Source organism: Arvicanthis niloticus, chromosome 3 (assembly GCF_011762505.2).
Source record: "Arvicanthis niloticus isolate mArvNil1 chromosome 3, mArvNil1.pat.X, whole genome shotgun sequence".
Lineage (NCBI taxonomy): Eukaryota > Metazoa > Chordata > Mammalia > Rodentia > Muridae > Arvicanthis > Arvicanthis niloticus.
In genome coordinates this window covers 61,637,482-61,647,020 of record NC_047660.1, presented here as the reverse complement: position 1 = coordinate 61,647,020, position 9,539 = coordinate 61,637,482, and the positions used below count along the sequence as shown (strand labels likewise).

General features: G+C 41.7%; 1 protein-coding gene across 6 annotated transcripts in view; it reads left to right on the top strand.

Moving 5' to 3' along the window:
- The first annotated feature begins 5,727 nt into the window (after positions 1-5,727).
- The window catches only part of Ift88 (intraflagellar transport 88), an 85,466-nt gene continuing 81,654 nt past the window's right edge, over positions 5,728-9,539 (top strand). For 3 of the 6 annotated variants that reach the window (XR_013109344.1, XM_034497926.2, XM_076930937.1), the window contains exon 1: positions 5,745-5,884. The gene's annotated coding sequence lies outside the window, so the exon portion shown is untranslated. Of the gene's footprint in view, positions 5,885-9,539 lie in introns of all 6 variants that reach the window. The other 3 variants (XM_034497925.2, XM_076930938.1, XM_076930939.1) reach the window with 2 other exon arrangements.

Below are 9,539 nucleotides of genomic sequence, written 5' to 3'. Positions count from 1 at the left end.
GTCTCCCGAGTATGGGGGTCTTCAGAACGTTGAGAAAAATGTATCCTACTCCATGGAACATGCTGAGAAATATAGAGCATGGCCCATCTCTCCAGAAGTTTTCAGTAGTAGTGATGCTGATGTCAGCAGAGCAGGCAAAGAATGAATAAACCTTCTCTTCTGCATTCCCTTGTTCCTGCAGAGAGTATAGCCCAGATTGACTCAAGTCTGGAAATTGATTCACTGGCTGAGTTTGCCTTTTGTCATGAACCAATGTAAACTCTTTTTTTTTTTTTTTAATTTTTCTTATACAGATCAAACAGATATGCAGTAGGCTTCCTATCTATTTCATGCCTCGAAACACCATGATTGATTAGCCGGTACCAAAGGTTTATATGCCATTATAAATTTCATCTCTCCTGTGCTGACCATTATGGGCTAGGTCATTATAAACGTTGTTTTGTCTACAATGCCCATTATAATAACTATGATCACCTTGTCTCTGGCGACTCAATGCTGCCACCTGGCCCTTGTTACCTTGGGGCCCAATTAAACCCATTGCATTTAATTCATCCAATTGAACATCTCCAACCCTAAAGTCTGGCACAAGGAAAAGGGCAAAACTCTTCAAATGTGCTGGTCTCTCGCCAGTTTGCATCTTATAGGATTCATGAAGGGCATGTCTTCTGGGCCTTCCTATTGTGGAGGTTTAGATTTTACACAGTGTATCCACTCTAGCATTGCAACTTCCCTGAGCCTTAAAGTCCCTTCATTGACACAAAGCCCAGGGATATCAGGCATCTCCAACTCCTTTTCAGTAAGCCATTTTTTGATAAACACTTCAGCCAACCATTCAAACAAACTTCTGACACTTTTTTTTTAAACTGTGCAAGCTTCCATATTAAACCTAAAATCTCCACTCAGAGGGCCTATAGCAATAAACTCAGCCTGACCTAGTTTTATGTTCCTTCCATCATTATTCCATACCCTTAAAATTCATTCCCACACATATTCCCCAGACTTCTGCTTGAATGAATTAGCAAACTCATTAAGCTTCTTAGTAGTGGAGTGCACGTGGACTACATTTCCTACATCCCGCTAGGGGTCTGCCTTGCCTTGAGTCTGTTTATCAATGTAATTGGAGGAGCATCAGTTTTGTCTGGCGTTTTCTTCAAAGAAAATCACTGCTGGTTCAACAGACAATGAAGGATTAATTTCCTCAGCTGAAAAGGGCAATATTTCAAGGGATGAGGCTGAAGGTACTACTTCCTCAGGTGTGGTAAACCCTTGAGAACCTGAGGGTTCAAGGTTCTCAGCTTTACTACGGTCCTCCCATACATCCTCATCCCAAGATATAGGATCCCATTCTTTGCCAATTAATGCCCCTCCTTTAACTGCTGACACTGAGGCTGAGACTTGAATTTTTTTGCTGTAATTCAGCCAACCTTATAATGAGGGCTTCGGTTTGATTTTCTGCATCTTGAGGCTCTCTGGTTACTGGAAAGAAGATTCTCTTCATGGGTGCACTTAGAAACATTTAAATTGTTTATTCTCACCTAGAGCTGGTCAATTTCATCATGCAGCTCATTCCTTTCCTTTGTCAATTTATCCAGAGATGCTAAAAAGCAACCAAGCAGCACCATCATTTTCCATATTTTCCCCCAAACTCTCAAAAGTTTCATATACAAGGTCACCGAATTCACTGCCACTCACAATCAAGACAATCAAAGGCATTTGCCTAAGTTTGAAATATAGTTTCCACCATGGGCTTTCAATACTCTCTGAGCTCCCAGGAGAGAGGTTTCAGTAGCTGAAGGTGCTGGTGAATTTGAAGGTGCTGGCAAATTATAAAGCCTATTCTAGATACTTAAAAGATTCATCCTTATACTTCTGTTCCTCTGGAACCACTTTTGGTGCCAAAATCTGTATTCATCAGGGTTATCTAGAGTCAAAGAATTTGTAAAATGAATATCTCTTTCTCTCTCCCTTCCTTTCTCCCTCCCTCCCTCTCTTCCTCCTCCACCCCTCTGTATGTATGTATATGGAATTTATTGTAATAATTTACAGGCTGCAGTCCAACTAGTCTAACAATGGGCAGCTGTGAATGGGGAGTCCAAGAATCTAGTAATTGCTCAGTCCCAACAAGGCTGCATGTCTCAGCTGGTTTTCTGGATAAGTTGGAATCCTGTCTGAAGAAGTAGATTCCAAAGGATGCGATGGCAAAGTGAGTACAAGCAGGAGAAGTGAACACTTTCTTCTTCCACTGCCTCCAGCAGAAGGTGTGTTCCAGATTAAAGGTGTGCCTCGAAGTCTGGATTATAGGCATGTGTCATCCCGCCTCAAGATCTGGATGAAAACTCTGTGTCTTCCAACCTCAAGATCCAGATCAAAAGGCTGGGCTTCTAGCCTCAAGATCCAGATCACATGTGTGCCCTCCATTTCTGGATTGCAGTCCATTCCAAATATAGTCAAGCTAAAATGGAGAATAGCCATCACAGGTAGTAAACTCAAAATAACGTTAGAAGTACCTTGAAAACTCTCAGTGACATGAGGCTTTTTCCTGAAAAATTACCATTTGGCATGAAAAAAAGTCAGTGAACTGCTTGGGATGCAGCTTGGTGGTTAAATCTTGTTTAGCATGAGGCCCTGGATTTGATTTCCAGCATTGAAAAAAATAAAAAACCAGCAGTTATAAGTATGTGGATAATTGTAGATATTTATGCAAATCAATTCAACTACTTGATTTTTGTGGTAAACATTAAAAACTTCAGTGGTAATAATGATGACAGCATGAGTCTAGATTTTGGAAGAAGATTTAAATGGAAAGAATGATTCAGAACAAAACTCTGAATTAAAAACAGAGAGAGGTTAGAGAGATCGTTCAGTGGTTAGGAGCACTGGATGCTCATCCAGAAAACACTATTGTATTCCCAGCCCTGCATGGCAGCTCACAACCATCTGCAACTCCAGGTTTCAGAGAATCTGACTCTATTTTGTCTAGGCACATACATGATGAAAAAACATACATGTGGGCAAAACATCCATACATATAAAATAAATTAATTTTTTTCTGTAAAAGAGTAAGAAATGAAGGGGGAAAAGAAAAAGCAAACACAATATACTGCTTTGTTGACTAGTATATGGAGTAACTTTGTATTTGTGATCATTACTTTTCTCTTTTTCCTTTTTTTTTTTTTTTGGTGTGTGTGTGGGGGTGGGGGGGTAGTTGGGGCAATGAGACATGGTCTCACTCTTCAGCTCAAGCTGACCTGAAAGTCACACCATTCTCCTGCTTCGATTGCCGGAGTATAGGATTAGAGAAGTGAGCCACACAGATGCCTTATTTTCTTTTCATATATACCTTTGAATTGGATTACCTTGTAATCAGAAGGCTAAGATGGCGCCTTTTTCATCCTTTGAAAAATCATCAATATTGGGCTGGGGATGTAGCTCAGAGGCAGAGCACATACCCAGGATGTGTAAAGCACTGGGTTTGATGACTGCACTTAAAAAGTCAGCAAGTTGAGAGTGACCTTTAGTCACCCATCTTGATACCTTCTGGTTGGTCAACAGTAGGCTATAAAATGAACACTGGACCCCTTTGATGTAAATTCTTTGAACAGAGCTAGTATCTTTATTCACTACCTTTGGGCCATGCAATGTGGGTAGAGTTTGCAGCACATCACAGCTCCTTGTATAGCTCATGTTAATTTCAGCAAGTTAGTGGCTGTGGTTTTAATGATGTGACTAGATCCTTTTACTAAGGTAATTTACAGTCCGGTGTCCATTTATTTTAGAACAGATTGAAATGAATGGCAAGATTAAGTTAATCTGTATCTTAGAAGTAAGAAATTCTGCAGTTCCGAGCTTTGGGTTAAAATATGAGTGCATTCTTTATTTCCAATATAGGCTCTAAATATTTTGTCCAAAGGTCAGGGGATAATTTCTGTGAACTTTATTGGTGTCAGTTGCAAAAATAGTGTTTATCTTTTTAAAGAATTATTATTATTACTTAGCGAGATCCTAAATTGGAGACAAAATCTAAAAAAAGGTATTATGATCATTTAAAATATTTAACTGGGGGGGCTGGAGAGATGGCTCAGCGGTTAAGAGCACTGACTGCTCTTCCAGAGGTCCTGAGTTCAATTCCTAGCAACCACATGGTGGCTCACAACCATCTGTAATGGGATCCGATGCCCTCTTCTGGTGTGTCTGAAGACAGCTACAGTGTACTCATATACATGAAATAAATAAAATAAGTCAAAAAAAAAAAATTTCACTGGACTTAATGGTATTTCCTGAATGGCATAGGTGAGAGGTCCTCTAGTTCTTACTAAATGTTTAATTAGGTAGAGTCACAGGCTTAGTGTTTATCCTGGAAGGCTGGCCTTGAATTCAGAGATTTGCTTGCCTCTGTCTCCTGGAATTAAAGGCATGAACCACCTTGCCTGGGCCTAATTGAACCTTGTTCTGTACCAGGCTACCCTTGAACTCAGAGATCTCCTTGCCTTTATCTCCTAGGATTAAAGGTATGTACCAACAAGTCTAGGCCTAAGCTTTTTATGGTCACCATTCCTCAAGATCCAGACCAAAATACTGTTGTCATCTCAGGTCAAGATTCAGATTAAAAAAACCTGTGTCTTCCAGCTTCAAGATCTGGATCACAGCCTAGAAGTGGCGCAGGCCTTTAATCCCAGCACTTAGGAGGCAAAGGCATGTGGATTTCTGAGTTCGAAGCCAGCCTGGTCTACAGAGTGAGTTCCGGGACAGCCAGGGCTACACAGAGAAACCCTGTCTCGAAAAACCTAAAGAAAAAAAGAAAGAAAGAAAGAAAGAAAGATAGATAGATTGATTGACTCTAGTATTTACCTTTCTGTATTGAAGTGCAGTAACTAATTAACAACTACTTATTGACTCTTTGCTCTGAGGGATGCACAGATACTGTCAATAACTGTAGGATATAATCCTGCTTGCAAGGTAAGCCTAACATTAGCCTAACACTGTTGCCTTCTGAATGCTGGTACAATACACCTGGATCAGTGATAAAGGGGTTTAATCTTTAAAGCACACCAAGTAGCCCGAACCCGAGCAACCTAATAGTTTGTTCCCTGCACCTACTTCCATGAACCCCGTGGGAAGCTAAGGTGGATGTTACCTATGCAATGACTTTCTGACACAACTGAACAATAAGGTTAGTAAATTTCATTTTTTTTTTTTTTTATGATGAGCTTCAAATACACATCCCCAGCTTTTGCTCCGGAGGGAAACATTATTTTGTCTTTAAGACAAGAGTTTCGTTTTGCTGGCCCTGCTTGTCTTGTTCTCTGAGCGTTCAGTCTCCACTCCCCAAGCGATGGGATTACAAATGTACGTCATCATATCTGGCATTACATTACCTTTACTTTTTAAATTTTCAGATCTTATTTAGAGAGAACCCAGACAGGATAATATGACAAATTTATGGGGTGACGCGTACAATTCTACGCAATATTCCACTGAAAACGGTCTTCCAAGGTTCCCAAGCCGCCTGGTGGCTCCGAGACACATTTCATTCACCCGGCCATCACGCTCTGGTCCCCCGCTCTGGGGATGGCTGCTTCGGGGTTCATTCGACCTTGGTTTCCTTCTTGTGATCATTCCTACGCATGTAGCACCTCCTAGACCAACATTAATACCAAGCCAGCCTCGGGAATCACTCCGCGGTCAGCGGCCCGCAAGTCCCAGCAGCCACGCACTTCCGGTCCCGAGCTTCCGGCCTCGCCCACCCGGCGCGGAGGCCTGTGGGAGCGGCTTCCTTGGAGTTGCGCCTGGCAACGGCTGGGCGTCCAGCTCTGGCCTGCCGAGGCTCTGGCGTCGCTTCTTTCCTCGGCCCACTCGTGGTCAGGCCGCTCCCCCTCGGCGCGAGGTAGGAGAAGGGCCCGGTCTCTCGCGGCCACCCTCCCTGCTGCCCTCAACCTGCCCTGTGTGTGAGCGGCGGCGGGTCGCGAGGGCAGGCAGGCTGGGGGCGCCCAAGCCTGGTTCTGGCGAATGCGCTTCCATAGCCTACACTTGGTTGGCGCTCCTCTTCAGAGGATGGACTTTCCCGCTCCACCTGGCAAGGCAACCCGGGCCAGTCACACGGCCTGGCGATGCTATTGCACCAATGAAACTTTTAGAGTTTCACAGTGGGTTACAGCGAACATTTCTAGTACTTGCATCAGGTGAAACTTTGTTACCGCCTAGTAATCGGGAGTAAAAGCAAAAGTAGAGGAAAGAATGAATAAAGCAGTCTTAGAAAGATAAAAACATATCTTGAGGGTTGGTTCTAGGACACCCACTTTCCCTGAATACCAAACTTCCCAGGTGCTCATTCACATACATAAGATGATGATATTTGCATTGTATCTAAGCCATTTTCCCATTTTGTTATCTTAGACTTTATTGCTATGTAATTGATTGTTAGGCCGAATTGTTCAGGGAATAATGAAAAGGGGGGTGGGGAGAGCCTGTGCATGTTCAGTAAAGATAAAAGTTCCCCCCAAAATGTTTTCAGTTTCTAGTTGGTTGAATCCGTGGTTGCACAGATAAAGAAATCTGGCTGACGCTACTGTTTTCCCAAGCCTAAAATTTCACTTTTCCTTTTTCAACTCTGCTTGGGAACTTTGGAGAAACTACTGTAGACATTTTGAGTATGCAAGGTAGAAGTATATAAAAAGAAAGGACTTTCTCATGTAAAATAGTTTCACTGCCAATATTGAAATGACAGCATCCAAATTATTTTTGAAACACCTTGGAGAATATAGAAATCCTGAATTGTATTGTTTCTTAGCCACTCATAGTTGTTAGAAAGGAGTAATTAATTCATTTAATATTTCCTAGCCTTGTTTTCCACATCTTTAAATTTTTGTGTATTCCACTATTGGTCTGTTCAGCTATCTATAATGTCTCCCAGGGTGTGTGTGTGTGTGTGTGTGTGTGTGTGTGTGTGTGTAAATCTAGTTAAGAGCCAGAAGGAAGGTCTAGTTCCAAGAGCTGATTGTTTGAATATGACTAAAGTGACATCAGAAGCGTTTGTAAGTGGGAAGTTCTTCAGCGTGTGATTTGAAAGCATGCTCCCCAGAGCAGCAGCTTCGGCATCACTTGGGGACTTGTTAACATTCTAGGGTTGTGGAGATGGCTCAGTTGGTAAAGTGCTTGCTGCAAAAGCATGAGGGCCTGAGTTGGTCCCTGGTTCCCCCTTAAGCTAGTGTGGTGGCTGACTGAAGGCAGGGAGATTTGTGCTGCTCACTGGTCGTCTTGCTTGGCTGCATCGAGCTGAGCTCCAGGTCCCAGGGGCAGATCTAGAGAGAGAGAGAGACAGACAGACAGACAGACAGACAGACAGACAGACATGAGAGTCATCCCTGGGCAGAATAACTCATACCTGTCATTCCAGTGCTTGGGATGTAGAAGCAGGAGGCAGTTCAAGGCCAGCCTTGTCTACGTGTTGAGTTCAAAGCCAGTCTAGGCCATACAAGACCCTGTCTCAGAAACAAAACAACCCCTCCTCCCAAAAGAAATCCCAGTAAATTTACTTTTTGAGGGATCTCCTTCACTTAAGATGTTCTGAATCAGAAGCACTCATGGCCAAGGAGCTGAAATGAAAGCTTTAAGCTTCTGACTCATGCTCAAGTTTGAGAGCCACTGAGTAGCAGAGGATTTTTCTCTTATCTGTGAGGGATATAGACAAAAGCACTATAAGAGATTAATAGTAAAGGAAAAGTATTTATAATACTATATTGAGATGCAAGTAATATAAGTATGGTTTGTTGCCCTAACATTTTTTTTTTTTGCCCTGTTTTCCCAGTGCTTGGGATGTAATGAAGCGAGTTGATTCTTAAAGGATACTTTATGCCTTCTCTTTGCCTGCTTGGTTGCCAACATCTCTGTTCTTATCCAGTGATTAGCAAGATAACAAGGACTATGATACCAGAGCAGTTAACTGGTAGTGGAGATAACTGCTATGTGACTAATGGGCAGGTAGCCTATGCAGTGTGTATACACTGGAAAAGGGAATGACTAACATCTCAAGGGGCATTGATTAGGATGGTGTAATATTTATCACTCTGCTTAAAAAACAGGCAGCTGTTTCAGAAGCTAACACAGAGTTCCAGTTTGACCCAGACATTTCATACTGAGTATATACCCAGTAGAATTGAGCATATACTTACCTATGGCTAGAAACATGGCTCAGCAGTTAAAAGCACTTGCTGCTTTTCCAGAGGTCTTAAAGTTTCCAGTACCCATGTTGGCCAGCTCCCAACACAGACACATAAATTTTAAAAAGAAAACATTCAGGTAAAAATCTGCATATAAACATTTATAAGAGGGTTATTTATAAAAGCCTAAGAATAGAGACAACCCAATATTCATCGCTTAAAGAACAAAAAAGCCAAATGTTGTAATTTTATTATTCATCCATGAAAAAGAATGCAGTATAATGAAACTGCATCATGAACTCTGAAAACATGCCAAATGAAAGAAGCTAGGCATAAGTGCCACATACTGCAGAGTTTTGTGCACATGAAGTCTTGGCTAATGTACAGAGGCAGGAAGTCATTTAGTGGCTTTCGGGGACTTGGGGGAATAGGAGAGATGTGGAGTAACTGCTAAAGAGCCTCAGGTTTTTGTTTTTATAGGATGAAGAAAATGTGATGGTTGTACACCATTTGAATATACTGAAACCCAATGAATAATACACATTATTTATTGAGACCTATGCTGGCTGCTAACTTGCTGTATAGCTGAGGCTGACTTTGAATTTTTGAGCCTTTTACATCTAATCTACTTCTTTAGAGTGCCACCGAGCCCCGAATGATAGTTGGAAAGGAAGAATCTTGATCTTTTTAAGACAATGGTCCTCAAGCTGTAGGTCATGACCCCTTTGCCATCAAATGACCCTCTTACAGGGATCATCTGAGACCATCAGAAATATCAGATATTTACATTACAGTTCATAACAGTAACAAAACTACAGTTATGAAGTAGCAATGAAAATAATTTTATGGTTAGGGTTAATTAAAACATGAACAACTGTATTAAAGGGTCACAACATTGGAAAGGTTGAGAACCACTGTTTTAAAGAACTGAAGTAAACAGTGAACATGGTTCACTAATATATTGACCCAGAAAATGCTACACAACTCTGCAAACCAAGAGGTTCAAATCTCAGTGTTCTATTGGACATGGTAGCATATGTCTTTAATCTGAGCAATAGGGAAACAGAACAGGCAGATCTTGGCAAGTTGGATGCCAGCCTGGTGTATATAGTTCCAGACTAGCAGGGTTACATAGTAAGACCTTGTCTCAAAAAAATAACAAAATAAACAAACAAAAAACAACTCCCCAAAGCAAACAACAACTACAAATCACTTGTGAAACTGAGAAGGTCATCAAAGGTAAGCATATCAAATAAAACAAAAACAAAAATAGCCATCAAGTAATTGGAAGATGTCAGTTTAAAGAAGCAGTTTACAGCCAGGCAGTGGTGGTGCATGCCTTTAATCCCAGCACTTGGGAGGCAGAGGCAGGCGGATCTCTGA